At 40.8% G+C, this 18,360-nt stretch overlaps 1 protein-coding gene across 4 annotated transcripts in view; it reads right to left on the bottom strand.

Annotated features, from left to right (window-relative positions):
- The window catches only part of HIVEP2 (HIVEP zinc finger 2), a 304,484-nt gene that overhangs the window by 229,607 nt on the left and 56,517 nt on the right, over positions 1-18,360 (bottom strand). For all 4 annotated transcript variants that reach the window (XM_077486702.1, XM_077486706.1, XM_077486701.1 and 1 more), the window contains exon 2: positions 4,235-4,366. The gene's annotated coding sequence lies outside the window, so the exon portion shown is untranslated. The remainder of the gene's footprint in view (positions 1-4,234; positions 4,367-18,360) is intronic.

Here is an 18,360-nt window from a genome sequence, read left to right on the forward strand (position 1 = left end):
AAAGTGAGTACACCCCTCACATTTTTGTAGATATTGTATTATTTATTTATTTTCATGTGACAACACTGAAGAAATGACACTTTGCTACAATGTAAAGTACTGAGTATACAGCTTGTATAACAGTGTAAATTTGCTGTCCCCTCAAAATAACTCAACACACAGCCATTAATGTATAAACCGCTGGCAACAAAAGTGAGTACCCCCTTAAGTAAGTGTCCAAATTGGGTCCAATTAGCCATCTTCCCTCCCCGGTATCATGTGACTCGTTAGTGTTACAAGGTCTCAGGTGTGAATGAGGAGCAGGTGTGTTAAAATTGGTGTTATTGCTCTCACTCTCATACTGGTCACTGGAAGTTCAACATGGCAGCTCATGACAATGAACTCTCTGAGGATCTGAAAAATAGAATTGTTGCTCTACATAAAGATAGCCTAGGCTGTAATAAGATTGGCAAGACCCTGAAACTGAGCTGCAGCATGGTGGCCAAGACCATACAGCAGGTTCCACTGCATCAAAGTGGTCTGCATGGCTGTCGTCCCAGAAAGAAGCCTCTTCTAGAGATGATGCACAAGAAAGCCTGCAAACAGTTTGCTGCAGACAAGCTGACTAAGGACAGCTTTCAGCTGCTTTTGTGAAAACTATACAGGTTGATCGGTGCTTGTAACTCCCCCCACTGCACCAAACACCACTGACTGTATCCGTATCCTCCTCCAGTCCCCCTCTGTGTCCTCATCCATGCTCCAAGTCACCCTCCATTCTGCTGCTGTCCCCCTCCAGTTTTCCTCCGTGTCCCCATCCGTTCTGCTGCTGTCTCCCTCCGTTCTGCTGCTGTCCCCCTCAGTTCTGCTGCTGTCCCCCTCCTGTCCTCCTCTTCCCCCTCTGTCCTCGATTTGTCAGGAAGGAGAGAGGATATAGTAGCTGGTAAATCCGGCTCCTTCCTTTTCATAATGAACACTGACTCTGTCCATTCACATAACTGAAACATCGTAACCTGTGTTTACGATGTCTACGTTTATGAATGGAAAGGAGTCGCTGTCTCCTCTCCATTCATTTTCAGTGCAGCTGAGGCTGCTGAGAAAGTGACTGGGGAATCTCTATCCTCAGTCCCTTTCTCTGTCTCAAAGGGGAGATGTCAGGGGTTTGTTAAGACCCCTGATATCTCACTAAAGCCCCCCCAACAGGGCTGATAAAAAAAAAAAGAATTGCAATAAATAATAAAAAAGATTAAATGTAAAAAATAATAAACTTAAACTAACACTGACACTGTCCACCCCCCCCCCCCCCCCCCAAAAAAAAAGAATGCATTGTAAAAAAAAAAATTGTGAAAACATTTTTTAAACAAATTGTAAAAAAAAAAAAACTGAATTGTAAAAAACAAACAAAAAAAACACACACACAGGAATGGTCCAAGCAAGTTTGTCCTGCACTTTTAGTCAACATAGCAATTAAACACAACATCAATGCAATAAGGCTTTGTACAGTAAGCCCATAGCATAAAACAGACAAAGCATCTGCTTGTCTGTGTCAGTTCCTAGCAGGGTGCCCCCTAATGGGTTCTCCAAAACAAACAGCACATGTACCTTCCATACCACACAGAGCTGGAGAGAGAGCCCCTAGGCTAAGTCGGCTCAGATATAAAGAGGCCTGTGGACAGCTAATTACTGAGGTCCAGCTATGAGGTAAGATATGGGCCTAGGAGTGGAGGCTTCATCACATCCAAAGCTCTAACAATCCTCCAGGCCCCAGGACCAGAAAACAAAAATGATGCTTCATTTATAGCAGATACAAATGCTGGAGTCCCCCACCATATGTAGGTGAGAAATCTAGTTGACGAGTATACACCAAATATATAAACATATGGGAAAAACGCACAAAACACACTGGAGCCTCAATTAATATAAAATCAAATTTTACCAATTGTACATTGAAAAATTTATTACATCATATACATTGCTTCGAAGTGTATTATATAGCTCACATGTATTTACAGTTAAAGCAATAATAGATAGCCCGTGCACCCATAAAATAAATTTGGCTCTACTACAAAGAGCAGCTGGAACTTTACTAGTTGATCAAGTGTGTAAAAACAGAAACACGGGGCAGATGTAGCTCCTGTTACTAGATCCTTTGATGTAGTGTGCCAGTGTCTGATTGTGAGATATGATATCTCCCTCCTCCATAAAAGCACCCCAAATTGTCTTGGAAAGTTATAAAGGTGTAGGGGTTATATGTTGAGGTCGGCCTACAGAGAACGTTAACTTGACTGCCTTAGAAGCTCTTACAAGCTGTACAGATTTCTTAAGACCAATGCGGCTTCAAGGATTATTTACTAGAAGTTGACTCTAATAATAGATTTGTTAGCACGTTCAATTATAAAAGCTGAAGCTGCAGTGCCACTTTCTGAAGCTGCTTTGACAGATGGCAAACACCTTAGATTGTCATATAGCCCTATTTATACATGACAAAAATTATCACTCATGAGCAATTATTTGATTAGCCATGCTGTTAAAAAGTACAGGGATCCTGTATATAGTTTATATTAAAGTTAAATATTAAAGAGGTTCTTTAGCCTTTTTGAAAAAAAAAAAAAAAAAATTAAAAGTCATAAGCTACAAATACTGTAGCTACTGACGTTTAATAAAGGAAAACTTAACTGTCCATGGATCCAACACCATCCTTACCCAGGCCAGTTCTTGGCTAGTCTTTGGGTCACTGGAGCCGGCATGTTTTATGTGGGAAGCCAGATGTGACTCCTTGTGGCTTCACAGCTGGCTTTCCACTGTGCATGGTCCCGCAGCCTGCTGGGAAAGGAACGTGTCCCAGAAGGCTGCAGGCAGGGTGGGGGGGTTCGAACTTCTGGTCTAGGCGATCAGACCAGAAGTGTGAGCGGGTATCCACCGAAAACCTGCATACACCCCCAAAAATTAAGAACATCCAAAAGTGTTATAGAAGATTGGGAGGAGGACATAAAGCAGAATTGCCCTTTTATGATGATGTCCCGCGTTAACCAGCTAGCCTCCATTTAACCAGGGAAATGGAAAAGCAAACAGCGCAATCACACATTTTTAAGGGTTACAATAGAAAAAGATGGGACTTAAAGTAGATCTGAAGGCAAGGAAGAGGGGTTAAATCCCTTGTCAGTATTGTTTTGCCATCTGTGTCCCAATGGGGAGAATTCTCTCCACTGTCCCATAGCCGAAACAGGAAGCCAGAGGAAATCCTTTCTAAGTGAGGGAAATCCCAGGTCACCAGAACCAGTGTCCCAGTTGGAAGACTTCCCTTTTATTTCTGATCTGGTATCACTCAAAATGTGGAATTTCTTTTCACTATTGCTTTTGGTGTAAAGGGTCACCAGGACAAATGGAGAGTCCTAACGGGGACACAGACAGCAATAAAGACCAGAAGACGTTCTAATCCCTCTACATTCTATCCAAGACTAAAAAAGCTCAGTTAGTGCTCCTGTATTTAGCTTACTCTTCTTTTTATGAGCTATACTATAGCTGCTAAGTGCCTTAGGCACCTTTCACATCTGTTCACTGGGAGAATGCATGCAAAATCTTGTGTTTCTCACAGCACACACAAATGTATCTTTATTGTAGTTACACTGCGGTGCCATGAATTCTCAACAGCACTTCAAAGCACCTTGCGTTTGCCTTCCGTGGCCCGATTTTAATGCATTTGAACTGGCTGCGCTAACACAACACATATTGGGGATGATTTACTAAAACTGGTGCACACAGAGGGTGCTGCTGTGCATGATAACCAATCAGCTTCTGGGTTTTATTGGCAAAGCCTAGTTGAACAAGCTGATTGGTTACTGTTCACGGCTGCACCAGATTCTGTGTGCACCAGTTTTAGTAATTGTCACTCTCAAAGAAACTCTTGCTTGTATGTGGTCCACATACACATCGTATGCAGATGATTCTTCACACTTCTGCATAAAATTACAAATGCGGATATAAAGCATAGTATATATCTATATAAAGTATTTAAAAAATGGTATACTTTTTGCGGCAATATTGTTAGATCTTATTTTAAATGCTTCTAGTCCACCAGCTGCTGCCACTATAGCTCCTATGAAGATCATTCATTCATGTCAGCAAAGGCTGGAGTGTCAATGATTGCTCATCCTTGTAAAAATACAAATACCTACGATCCTTTTCTATTTTCAGAACACCGCTTTAGCAGTGCTAAATATAACCCAGATTAAATCTGATTTTGCTAAAAGGTACTTACAGGTTTAGTTGCCGTCTTCTTTAGTCTCAGAGTTCCCAAGCAGGCAACTAATCTTATGGGTCATGTCACAGCAGCATGCAGAGGTGACGTCTGGGGCAGCCTTGCTTATATTTCCATGAAGCGCGCGGGCATCTAGAAGGGAAACATATGTTGATAACTTTTTAAGTGCACAATGCAAGCATGCAAACATAGCCCTTGTATGCTTTTGTTCTACTAAAATGAGTAACTGTAAACGTGTATGCACACCTGAGCAGAGTGTACTCCTAGTGATTTTTCTCAAGCACATTTCAGTCATTTTACGGTCATTTTAGAGTTGTATTACAGTCGTTTTACAGACGTATTGCAGTCATATTACAGTTGTTTTGCAGTTATATTAAAGTTGTTTTACAGTTAGGGAAAAAGTATTTGATCCCCTGCTGATTTTGTATGTTTGCCCACTGACAAAGAAATGATCAGTCTATAATTTTAATGGTAGGTTTATTTTAACAGTGAGTGACAAAATAACAACAAAAATATCCAGAAAAAAAAGCATTTCAAAAAAGTTATGAATTGATTTGCCTTTTAATGAGTGAAAGGAGTATTTGATCCCCTGTCAATCAGCAAGATTTCTGGCTCCCAGGTGTCTTCTATACAGGTAACAACCTGAGATTAGGAGCACTCTCTTAAAGGGAGTTTGTTTCTTAGCTTGTTACTTGTATAAATGACACCTGTCCACAGTAACAACAATCAATCAGATTCCAATCTCTCTACCATGACCAAGACCAAAGAGCTGCCAAAGGATGTCAAGGAAATGATTGTAGACCTACACAAGGCTGAAATGGGCTACAAGACCATTGCCAATCAGCTTGGGGAGAGGGTGACAACAGTTGGTGTGATTATTCGCTAATGGAAGAAACACAAAATAACTGTCAATCTCCCTCGGTCTGGAGCTCCATGCAAGATCTCACCTTGTGGAGTTTCAATGCTCATGAGAATGGTAAGTAATCAGCCCAGAACTACACGGGGGAATCTTGTCAATGATCTCAAGGCAGCTGTGACCATAGTCACCAAAAAAACAATTGGTAACACACTATGCCGTGAAGAACTGAAATCCTGCACGCCCGCAAGGTCCCTCTGCTCAAAAAAAGCACACATACAGGCCCATCTGAAGTTTGCTAATGAACATCTGAATGATTCAGAGGAGAACTGGGTGAAAGTGATGTGGTCTGATGAGACCAAAATAAAGCTCTTTGGCATCAACTCAACTTGCCATGTTTGGAGAAGGTGAAATGCTATCTATGACCTCAAGAACATCATCCCTACCATCAATCATGGAGGTGGAAATATTATGCTTTGGGGGTGTTTTTCTGCTGAGGGGACAGGACAACTTCACAGCATCAAAGGGATGATGGACGGGGCCATGCACCGTCAAATATTGGGTGAGACCCTCCTTCCCTCAGCAAGGGCATTGATGGGTATTCCAGCATGATCCAAAATACACGGCCAAGGCAACAAATGAGTGGCTCAAGAAAAAGCACATTAAAGTCCTGGAGTTGCCTAGTCAGTCTTACCTTAATCCTATAGAAAATATGTGAAGGGAGCTGAAAGTTCAAGTTACGAAAAGTCAGCCTCAAAAACTTAATGACTTGGAGAGGATTTGCAAAGAGGAGTGGGACAAAGTCTCTCCTGAGATGTGCTCATACCTAGTGGCCAACTACAAGAAACGTCTGACCTCTGTGATTTCCACCAAGGGTTTTGCCACCAAATACTGAGTCATGTTTTGCAAAGGGGTCAAATACTTATTTCACTCATTAAAATGCAAATCAATTTATAACTTTTTTGAAATGCATTTTCTGGATATTTTGCTGTTATTCTGTCTCTCACTGTTAAAATAAACCTCTGCCTATTGAGCTTAGTCAGCCATAGGGAAACAAGCTGAAAAAAACTCAAATGTGAATAGGAGCGAAATCATATCTAATATGACCATATCAATAGGTGAAAATAAAGGATAAAATGTCTTTAAAACAAAAAGCGTAGCTATCATATCTAAGGACTGGTAAACTGCAATATATTAAAGAAAAATTTCAGGCATGGTATATTTTTATATATTTACTTTGCTCCAGCTTGGATCAGTGTAACTATGTATATACCATACCTGGCTGATGCCCTTGGAAGCTGGAAATCACTGCAGTAGACCTCAATACCTCAGTGATCTCCACAGGCTTCTGGGTCCCATTCTGAGTGGCTGGCCTGATGCATTGTGAACACAGGAGGTTGGCTGCTCAGCACAGCCATCGTTCATAAAATGCTTTGCATGTTTTCTGAATGAATGCAAATTGTCTTGAAGGTGGAGAGTGGGATCACACCACTCCACCTCTCCACCTCATCCAATCAGATAATTCTCTGAAAGGTGTTTGTGCTGAGCGGCCAACCTCCTGTGTTCACAAAGCATCAGGCCAGCCACTCAGCATGGGACCCAGAAGCCTGTGGAGGTAACGAGGTCTACTGCAGTCATTTTCAGCTTCCAAGGGCATTGGAATGTAACTATATTATACATATGTAAAAATAGGCCATGCTTGGAACTCCTTACATTTTTGTTTTTAGATTTAGATAATAATCAAATAATTATGACATCTGCATCTGTTGTGAACATAAAAAATGTCTCTTGAACAGGGGCGGACTGACCATTTGGGCCCTCGGGCAGTGCCACTAGGGGGCCCCATCAGGGTTGCCAGCCTCAATAAAACCAGGGACAGTATGTAAAAATCTGTGTTTTTAAAAAAATCCCAAGATTATAGCTGCCCTGCCTCTCCAGTACCTTTTCAGTGTGTGTATGCTTATTCTGTGTGTGTATACTGTGTGTGTATATTGTGTATCTGTGTGTGTATACTGTATGTATGTGTGTGTGTGTAAAATGTGTGGCCCCATAATCTATTGCCTGGGGGCCCCATAATCTCCTATTGCCTGGGGGCCCCATAATCTCCTATTGCCCGGGGGCCCCATGAGTTGTCAGTCTGCCCCTGCTCTTGAATAATTGTGGTGTCTTGTCATATAAAAAGAACAATACAAAAAACAGCTGCTTAACTACAGTATATAGTGTTTCACTGCATTGCAAATGTTGCTTTGTCTAGCAAAACCCAGCTTAATACATCCGGTGCAAGTGGTTTAATGCCTTTAAACATAAAGGTAACAAGATCTGTCCAAAAAGTAAGAGTGGAAGCCAACGGAAGCGAGGGGAGTGCCCTGACAGCTAACATTTACCATCGACCTCATGTTCCCTTGTGTTGACTTAAGGTTATGTAATGGATTAGGGATTTTCCAGTCATTGCCCCTTGGATGAAGCAATAAAGATACTGCAGATAATGACACCATTGTTTTCAAGCAAAGCACATTCCACTCAGAATAACCGCACTTCTCTCATAAAAAGGACATTTTGGCATTTAGTATAAGCAACCTCTTCAACAGCCTGGCAACCTGTTTCACATTTCCTTTCGCAGGACGTTTGGATTTAGACTGTGGACTGACACGGGAGTGCCACCTGCACATATTATAGACAGCATGTCATTCAAACAGGGGGAAACGGAAAGGCCCGGTTGAGGGAAGACATGCTTTACCTCATTCCTCTTGTGGATTCCTTTGACATTTTGCAAAACACTCAATGTGACAGCAAAATACAGCAACAAGGTTTGCGTCTCATATACTCATTTGTTGTTATTATTTAGGTTACTATCTTTCTTGCACATAGTGTTTTTTTCTCCAATTAGGCCTCTAGCACACAGATGCATTACTTTACTGATGTTTATACACAGGTTCTTAATGCAGAAAGAAACACAAGTTATGTTCCATAAACACCTACATTTTAGATTTAATTTAAATTAATTTTAATAAAATAAAATAAATTAAATTTTTTTATTTAAATAACATTTTTGGTAAGCTCATTAAATGAATCCAAGCTCTGCAAGCTGAGATAACATGCACTGCATTGATGCATTCACACAATTTCACAGTAACCATGAGATAAAACAAAGTTCAGGAATATTCCTTTATCCCATTGTTTTGCACATCTATGTACACAACAAACTGTATGATTGTTTGAAGAGAAATGCATCTGTACCAGGCTCTAAGTGTGAGGAGGAAGGGCAAGCAGTAAAAATGAAAGTGAAACCTTATAAAACTTGTGATCTTTCTGCACATAGCTTGAAGTGCTTTATTCCTCCCTTTGAGGAGCAAAATGGCAGCAGGCCGCAAAAGAGATCCAGCTAGGAAATATTTTAATGAAGTTCCTCTACCTATGGGTAAAGCAGGTTATGTTATTGTTCTAATAAAATAAAATAATTTGAGTAGTGTCCAACTATGTGTGATTAACATATTAAAGCGGAGTTCTAGCTGTTTTTATGTTCATTAAAAGTCAGCAGCCACAAAAAGTGTAGCTGCTGACTTTTAATAAACACACACTTACCTGTCCCACAGTCCAGCAATGCGGCCGCCCGAACCCTCTGCTCTCTCCCCCGTCTCTCCCTGGCACCGGCATTGCAAGTGTGGACACCCGGCTGTGACAGCTTGCGGCTTCACAGCCGGGTGCGCACTGCGCATTTGTGAGTCACGCTGCGCCTCCTCAATGGCCGGGCAATCTTCTGGGACTTGTGAAGTGTCCCCCCCCCAAAAAAATGACATGCCAAATGTGGTATGTAAGGGGATAAGGAGTGCTTACAGCGGAACTTCCACTTTTCGGTGGAATTACATTTTACTAACCTGAAAGCTTATTATTCGAAAAAGAAAACCTTAATTTTGTTTGCAAATATTAAAGATTCTAACTACCAGCAAAAATGAGTCCTTACATTTAAAGAGCACCTGTTCTTTCAGATCCATCATGGCAGAGCCTGTTAGCGGGCATCCATTCACCTACTGCCGCACTTTGTTGTGTCACTGCCGCATCACCAGCCGTCCCATTAAAGTGAATGGGATTGTCGGTGACAATTGCTCTAAAAAATTATGATTTAAATGGAGTTGATTTAAATCAAGCCTTTTTACTAGTGATTTAAATCATGATTTAAATCGACTTGAAATCGAATCGACTCTAAATCAAATCCACCCTGCCTTTGGGTATTTCAAATAGTTAACACTGTAGGTCACGTTATGTCTACTGACAGCCACACCTACCTAATTCCAGAAACACATTAGAACTTAAAGAGGAGTTCCAGCCTGGGTGAAAAAAAGTACTGTAGCTTCTGACTTTTAATATTAGGGCACTTGCCTGTCCAGGGAGCCTGTGATGTTTGCACCCCAGCCAATCTTCAGATCAACTCCGGTGTGCTGTTGCCGTCATTCCTAGTAAGGGAACCAGGCAATGAAGCTTTTCTGCTTTACTGCTGGTTCCCTACCGTGCATGCGCAAAGCAAACTGCACTTTCTAATTGGCCCAGCAGCGGGGGTAGGTGGGGGAAGGGGGAAGGGGCCAAACTTCTGGGAGATCGGGCCGCAGCCCGACTCCCGGAAGTGAGGAAGGGGACCTGTCAAAAACAGGTCCCCTTTTCCCCTCCCCCCCCCCTGAAAGGTGCCAAATGTGAGACCGGAAGGGAAGAGGAAGCATATAAGCGGAAGTTTCACTTTTGGGTGGAACTCCGCTTTAAAGTATAACTGAAGGCAATTTTTTTTTGTTTGATTTGGGTAGAGTGGAGAAGAATTACAACACCTGTCAGTTTTTTTATGGCTGCCTGTGTCGCCAAAAATTCACCCTCTCTATTTGTCCTGGTGACCTTCACCAAATGTGATAGTGAAAATAACAAACTAATTGGTCACCAGATCAGTAATAGAGGGGAAATCTTCCAAAAGAGACACTAGTGCTGTGACCTTGGTGACTACCAGGGATTTCCATCACTTTGGAATTTATTCCTGTCACTTGCTGTTTCACAGTCAGATTCCCACTGCACATGTGCAAGATGCGCTGCGCCTCCTCAATGGTACCGCAGTCTCCTGGGACATGTGACATAGCCCAAGAAAAATTGTGGGTGGAGAGGGATTGAACTTCTGCTTGCCTAGGGCAGCAGGGGAATAGCAGGAACTTCCCTTTTCAGGTGAAGTTCTACTTTAAGTAATTAACTACCAAATGATATAAGGAAGTATAAGTAATCAAAAGAAGGAGAGCTTATCTTTAAACCATTGAGGGCATCAAGAAGGTAAGAGAGGGCCATGTACGTCCTATAAAAAACCAGTTTGACGTGCCTGCCATAAAGTATACATAACAAAGAGGACACTTTTCGGGATAGAAATTTGCAACAAAAAAATACTAATATAAATTTATTAGTAGGGCTGGAAGCTCCTAATTTGCTCATTGTAAAAGATCACAGATGATGAAATTCAGACACCTTGGCCTTAGCTGCTCATCTGGGGCAGGTACATAATATGACTTAGCCCTTGTACACACGGTCGGACATTCCGACAAAAAAATCCGTTGAATTTTGTCCAACGGATTTTGTCCGAAACTGGTGTTGCATACACACGGGCGGACAAAGTTGTCGGAAAATCCGATCGTAAGTAACGTGATGACGTTATTTTGTTACGACGGGACTACGTTCAGGCTAGTAGGCAATAGCTTTGGTCTAGGAATTTGATCTGAGCATGCGTGGCACTTGTCTGATCGGAATTCTCTACAAACGCTCAGACAAAGTCCGATTGGATCATGTTGTTGGAAAATTTTATAGCCCAGCTCTAAAACTTTATCGGTTAGATATTCCGACGGAAACAGTCCGATGGAGCCCACACAGGGTCGGATTATCCGACAACATGGTCCAATCGGACATTTTCTCCAAATGCTAGTTGTCTGACTGCCATGCTGATCCTTTGAGTCCCTAACCCAGACTAAGGCCCAGTACACACTATGAGTTTTTTTTTTCGTGCAACCCAGCGGGTTGAATAAAGAAAACTGTCAGCTCTGGTCAGAGCCACTGTACTAACGATCTGACGTTAATACAGCAATCTACCCTGCTGAGCTGTTGTGCTCTTGACAGGAGGATGACCCCCCTACCAGAACACTCCAAACAGCACTCTCAGCCTTTGGTTTCTGATCAGCGCTCTTAGCCAGTCAGCTGCTGGTTTTCCAGCATTCTCATCTGACAGACGCTGGCCAAACAGCTGTCTTCTTTTGGACCGGCTGCCATACATACGGGCTGAATGTCGGACAGTCTTTATTGAACCGGCCAATGCCGCCCAGCATTCATCCCATGAGTATAGAGCTTAAATATGCAGATAAAGACTTCTATCTTTCCTACAAAAAGGTCCCATTCACATCTGTGTGTTGTGGCCACAGTGCAATTAATTGTTTTGACGCGCATCACCAAAATGCGTAAAAATGTGTATAAAAAAAACACAAAGCCCACAGCCCAAAAAGATGAAGAAGCTTTTTTTGCCATGTTTGTCCCATGTGTCCTATTTGCTACAATGGGCTGCCCCATGCCGTCGCACAAAAAATGCACCACCAAATGAGCATTAGCATGATGTGCAGGTGTGACTGGGACCTAGGACATGATAACTGAATTTAACTGAATTCCAGGAAAATAAGTCTTGACTTACAGTGGGACTGCCCTGCACTACAACTAGTCATTGCTTGTATAGTCTAGGGCAGTGATGGCAAACCTTGGCACCCCAAACTACACTCCAGAGTGCATGAGCATCATGGGAAATGTAGTTGGCAAATGTAGTTCCAAAACATCTGGGGTACCAAGGTTCATCATCACTGGTCTAGGGGATTTTAAGAGAACTTTTACTTACTGATCCTCCACTCAATGATTTAGCCAAATATCACCAGAAGTATCTTCACATTTGACCAATACCATGACTATATTGTTAAGGTCTGGGACTGTCAACTTCCTTAAATTGGTACCATTCTTTCAAAATAGAAACAATTGCATTCTATTCAGTAAAGTACAGAATATCTAAAACCCAAAACAAATTATTACTTTTTATTGACTAGAACATAGATAAAAGTTGTGACGTTACAAATAATACCGACTAGCTATATGAATAAGATGTTAGATTATGTATAATGCCGCGTACACGCGGCCGGACTTTTTGACAGCAAAGGTACGACGGAATGAGTCCGTCGGACAATTCAATCGCGTGTGGGCTCCATCGGACCTTTGCTTGCCAAAAATCCTTTAGAAATAGAACATGTTTTAAATTTTCCCACTGGAACTCTACCGGAAAGAGAAATCTGTTCGTGTGTATGCTAGTCCGACGTACAAAAACGACGCTAGGGCAGCTATTCGCTACTGGCTATGAACTTCCTTATTCTAGTCCGGTCGTACGTCATCACGTTCGAATCCATCGGACTTTGGTGTGATTGTGTGTGGCCAAGTCCGTTCATTCGGAAAGTCGGTCGGAACTCCGCCGAAAGTCCGTCGGAAAGACCGTTGGACCTAATGCCTCGAAAAGTCCGGTCATGTGTACGCGGCATTATAGTTTACTTCTATTTAACAAGCAGCACTTTAAGCCAGAGACACCTGAGCTGTACTGACTGATCATACTGCCGCAAAGTAAACATGAAATCTGCTAGAGCCATTTGTTATAGACAACATAACATACAGATTGAACGCCAATAGCTTCACTAAGTCAAACGTATTTCCAATGGCCATCTCATCAAGCAGCTATTCTTCTTAAAGCTACTCATGTAAGCGATATAAAATATGCCAAGTGCCACTACTCTAATCACTGTTGCAGTATGGAATTTCAAGAAAGATTTGTGTTAAGTAGTAATGAGAAATATCTGATTATTATGATTATTATTAAGAATGGGGGTGGTGGTGATTCCACAAATCAGTCTCCAAATTAAGAGGAAATGGACTCGGTACCAAACAAATAATAAAGAAATTGTATAAAAAATTTTTTTTTTTTATAAAGATAAAAAACATATGGATTAGGTATAGACAATCCACACAATTTCCAGTGTTCACAAACAGGACAGTTAAAATAAAGCGGGAATTTACACCGCAAAACATGTAGAGGACCATTTGTTCCATGAGGACTTATTGTTATCGCCACTCAGGAGCATACTAAGTATCAGCCCTTTTGTATTAAGATACCCCTGTATACAATTTTAACTGTTCTGTTCGTGAACACTGGAAATGGTGTGGTTTGTTTATACCTAATCTATATACGTTTTTTATATTTATAAATAAAAAAAACTATTTTATACACATACTTTATTATTTGATTGATAATGTGAGTCCAATTCTTCTAAATTTAGAGACTGATTTGGGGAATCATCTCCACACCCCATTCTCGATTCAATAGGGTGATGGTACCTTTTTTTTTTTGTTTTCTTGATTTTTTCTTTAATTGAGGCTTCCCTTTGCTCATTTAATAATAAAAATATTGAATTACAAACATCAAGAGAAAGGGAGGGAGTACGTTCATTCCCACATTACAAACAGTCACTGCAGTACAAGTACAAGATGTACAGAAGGAATTCACTGGGAGAAATGGAATGCAACAACAAACTAGACAACTACAGAATATTTAAAGCAAACCTGTAAGAAAAAAAATTGAAGTTAATACTACTTCTGCAGCATTACTACTAGTAAAAGAGCTCAGAGACAACATAACATAAAAAACCTCCAGGGTATAGGGACAGTAGAAACGCTACTCCATACCACAATGTAATCCCCATTAACTGATCAACCTATTGCCACGTTCCATGGTGGCTGAGGGTGTAACTAAACCTATGCAAATGCATGCTTCCAGGAAGTAGATCATTGCATAGGATCGTCTGGGAGTCCTGAAGGCACTTTGTAGACAACTGCAAAAATGATGCAAGTATTCTTGACCCTTATGTTTCTTAGTATAAAGAAACCTCTCAAATTCATATCATGTTGTTAAGAACAATGAGAGTAGACGTCAAGTATATGGTCTCTGCTGGGAAAGTATGTGAGTTTTAGCAGACAGAAATGAGTTTTTTCGTTTCTGATTTGGTTTAGCTCTTCCAAAAATGTTGCGCCCAACATAAAACATGGGCCTCTGATTTTTGGAAGCTTCCTTGCATCATTCTGCCATGCTACTGGATAGGACCCATCTCTAGTACTGACAAGATCTGTTACATTTGCATGTGTTCTTGCAATTGCTAATATAGAAATACCAAAGGACACCAGTTTTCAATGCAATTTAACGGCAATAGGTTAAAATTGCTGCTGATGTTTAAAGGTATTCCAGAACCCATTTGTTGGGAAAATGTCCTCCACTTCATGCAAAGCGTACCTCTACTATTCTATGTGTAGCACACAGTTTTCCTTTTATTACCCATCGAGTAGGACTATACAACACCTTGCTACCTCTATTCATAGCTCTTAGAAGCCATGAATGCATAAACTCTAAAGAGGGTAAATTCAACAACAAAACCCTGAATATGAACCATCTGCCAAACCTACAGCTGTTAAAACTAGCTACTAAAATTACAGAGGAGTGACAACAATATTTAAGATAAAAAAAGCACACCAAAATTTTGAAGATGGAAGCAAGATTTGAAATCAGCCTTTGAATATAAAGAAAATATTAAGATACGTAATCATAATTTACTGATATATATATGCATCTACCGTGCATTGCCCATTGTCCAATAATACCAACAGATTAAATTAGGTAAAATTAGAAGATTGTAATTAGAAATATTTTAATAAATTTTAACATTTACACCAATGTTTAAAAAAAAAAAAAAATTAAGAAACTGGGAGCTTTTTTTTCTTGTCTTAGTCTGAGAACATTTGACTATGAGCCTAAAACTATTTAATAAACACGGGAAGTCAAATACTTAGTTTTGACGTTGTTCCAAAGAAATCATACAAAATGTATTTAACTATAAAATAGCAAAATCAATATTAGCAGATGTAGATGAGAACAGTGAAATCACTGGTCTGGCAAATGGCCGTAAAATATACAAGCCTGTGTCCTTGGATTGCAGAGGTGTGAAGGAAACTAGTATACTACAATGCATCTGTTATCAGGACTGGTACATGGGCGTGGGCAGTTTTCGACCAGAGGGTCCTAGCACTGAAAACCAGTGTAAATAGTGCATGGGCCATCATTTTACTTCCCACACTAAAGTATATTTAACAGTTCCCTACCTGAACAAACTACTGAACTAAAATAAAGCTATGGCACATAACTTCACTATTAATTCTTAACATCTAACAAGAGCCCTTAACAATTAACCCCAAAAACCCACCCCTAACCTGACCTCTAATATTAGCCATTAATGCCTCACCACTAACATAAACCCTTACAAAAAACGTAACCCCTCCAAACCTTAACCAAACCACTGTAATAAGCTCTTAGTACTAAGCCCCCCCCCCCCCCCAACATTTAACCACTAAAGTAAGCAGTTAAAACATAACCCCCAACTCTATTTCAAACATATAATCTAAACCTTACCACTAAATAAGTCCTAATATCCAAGTCCCTATTCTATTGCACACTCGCCTCATTCTGCATCAAAAGTCCCTGAGCTGATAGCAAGTAGTCCCATGATGATCCCGGCAAAGGAAGAAGGTGCTATCAGTAAATCACACTCTAACACCTTTTAAAAAAAAAGCCATTTAACATTGGCCACAGTTAAAATATTTGAGAAAAGTCTGAACAAGCAAGTATAGATTGTGCCAGGCAAATAAACAGTTAATGTGAAACAGTGAATTATCAGTATCTCAGTTTCTTCTGTTCATGAATGTTGCCCCATAGATATATTTGTTATATGCTTCTGTAAGTTTTATCTGGGAAGGAAGGTAATGATCAATGAGACCAAAGAAAAAGTGAAAAATAGGCTCCCGATTACCTTTATCTTTAAAATCAATGAGGTAATAAAGCACAACATCTTAGATTTTTATTTCCAGGGGTAAAACTTCAGACTTCTGGGCCTTAATACAGAAGAGGTGATAGCTACAGCATCATTACGCTTGCTGACTTGTTATTGCGTAAAAACTAAAATTGTATCTAGTTTATCTGACCAAAGGCCCATGTGTTTTCATGTGGTCATCAAGCATACTTTTTTGGACATTTAATGACATAGGGCTATTCTTGTTTATCTATATGATTATTATGTAAAACATTTTTGGAGCAACAAACATATATAACAAAGAGTGATATAAACAGCAAAATTATACTCACTGATATCAGTAGAAAAAGAAGAGAATTGAATGAGACAATGAATAAAAGAATATGCCGGATACCTACCTAACTCAAAAGGAAAACAAAGACTCAAACGCCATGTGATAAACCAGTTTCCATGAACCCTTGTTATCAGTGTAAAAATAAACACAAAAAGTGGAACTATAGGCAAAACATAAAAAAAAAAGTTTATTATACTTTAAATAACAGGATTTACATTCCTAAGATCCTACCAAAACAATGCACGCATGTACACTAAGCTATTCAGGGTATCTTTAAAGTAGAAATTCACTCAAATACTATCTAAGCTTAAACCTTAAACCCCCCATAAGCCTTACACAAACTACCCTGTAAAAAAAAAAATGCCTATACTTACCTATAGGCGCTCCAGTCTGGTCACGTGATCTCCCCAGTGGCTGGCTTCAGTGAAGAGGAGAGCAGAGACAACGGCTCAAGGCCTGCTTGGACTGTGGGTCATCAGCTGTTAGCTGTCCCTCCTCTAGACTGAAGCCAGCGCTGGGTGCCGAACATGTTACTGGACCAGAGTGCCCTCAGAATGGTAAGTACAGACATCTTTCCTTTACAGGGTAGATAGTATAGAACTTAGAATAGAGTGGGAGCAGATTTAAGCTTAGTTAGTATTTGACTGGACTTCCACTTTAAATGAGCAAGAGTTAACTGGGAGATAAGAATTTTTAGTAAAACTGATGACCTTGCAATGATGTTTCTAGCTAAAAGGAGAGTTTGGAAAATCAGTTCTTTACTGCAGCTTTTTAAAGTGGTTGTAAACCCTTACAAACCACTTTGATCTACAGGTAAGCCTAGATTAAGGCTTACCTGTAGGTCCAAGAAATATCTCCTAAACCTATACGGTTTAGGAGATATTTGCCCGAAGACAGGCACCGCACCGACAGGCACCGACAGGCACATGCGCCGTAGACAGCGGTGCGCAGGCGCACTGAGCGCGGCATTTCCAACAATGGAGCTGCCGCGCGTGTCGGCTCCCGTGCGCATGCGCGGGAGTGACGTCATCGCGGCTCCGCCGAATGACAGCGGCAAAACTGCGAGACCCCACCGAAAAGAAGTGTGCGCCGGACTACAGGGGACAGCGGTGACATCGCTGGCTCCTGTGTCAGGTAAGTGACACATAATGGGCTACTATGCGATGCATAGTAGTCCATTATGCTTTGCCTTTGCAGGGAATGAAAGAGGAAGTAAACCCATCAGGGTTTACTTCCTCTTTAAAAACTGATTGTTGACAAAGAGCTTTTAAGCAACCATATGGGGTCAGCTGTAACCGTGGAGACTCCCAACCATATGTCACAGCCACTTTCTCTTATATAGGAATGGGCTTAATTATGGAGAAACCACAATTAACCATGTTGTCCTTTAGTCACATTGACTTCCACAATCCATCAGTCACTTTATAATTATGGGCACAGCCTTGGTGAAAATGTTCCCTTCAGGCAGAACCAGTATTTAGGCATTTAGGGATCCTGCAGGGGATCCACTGTAGCTTTCCAGTGTAACTCAACATGGAAGCATAGCTTGGAAAAGCTGAACCTGGAGAATACTGGCTCTATTATCATCATACCATGTAGCCATACAAAGGCACAGGTGCTTGATAAGCATCCTTAAAAAAATGTACAAAATTATTATGGTCATGTCAGTTTCTCATTTCAACCATAAAGTGTTTTGGCAGTGTGGCAGAGGTATATAACTAAGCACTAACATTTAGGGGACCATGGTTAGTAGTTGGAAGGGATTACAATACTCTCAAAAGCAACAACCATTGAGATACATAATGCCCTCTGAAATAGAGAGTAGGGATAGCACCATGCATTGCTCCCCTCAAGAGAGGGGCAGCACAAAATGTTCTCCACTAAGCATGTTCCTAATTGGTGAGAGCCTGACCACATGGCCTTAAAACTAGACAAACCAAGAGGCAAGTGGTTCTAAATGGCTTCATTGCATAAGCATATCCAAGACAAGTACAATAAG

This window comes from Lithobates pipiens, unplaced genomic scaffold (genome assembly GCF_037356315.1).
Source record: "Lithobates pipiens isolate NorthernLeopardFrog02 unplaced genomic scaffold, aLitPip1_a1.2 Scaffold_18, whole genome shotgun sequence".
In the NCBI taxonomy this organism is placed as follows: Eukaryota; Metazoa; Chordata; class Amphibia; order Anura; family Ranidae; genus Lithobates; species Lithobates pipiens.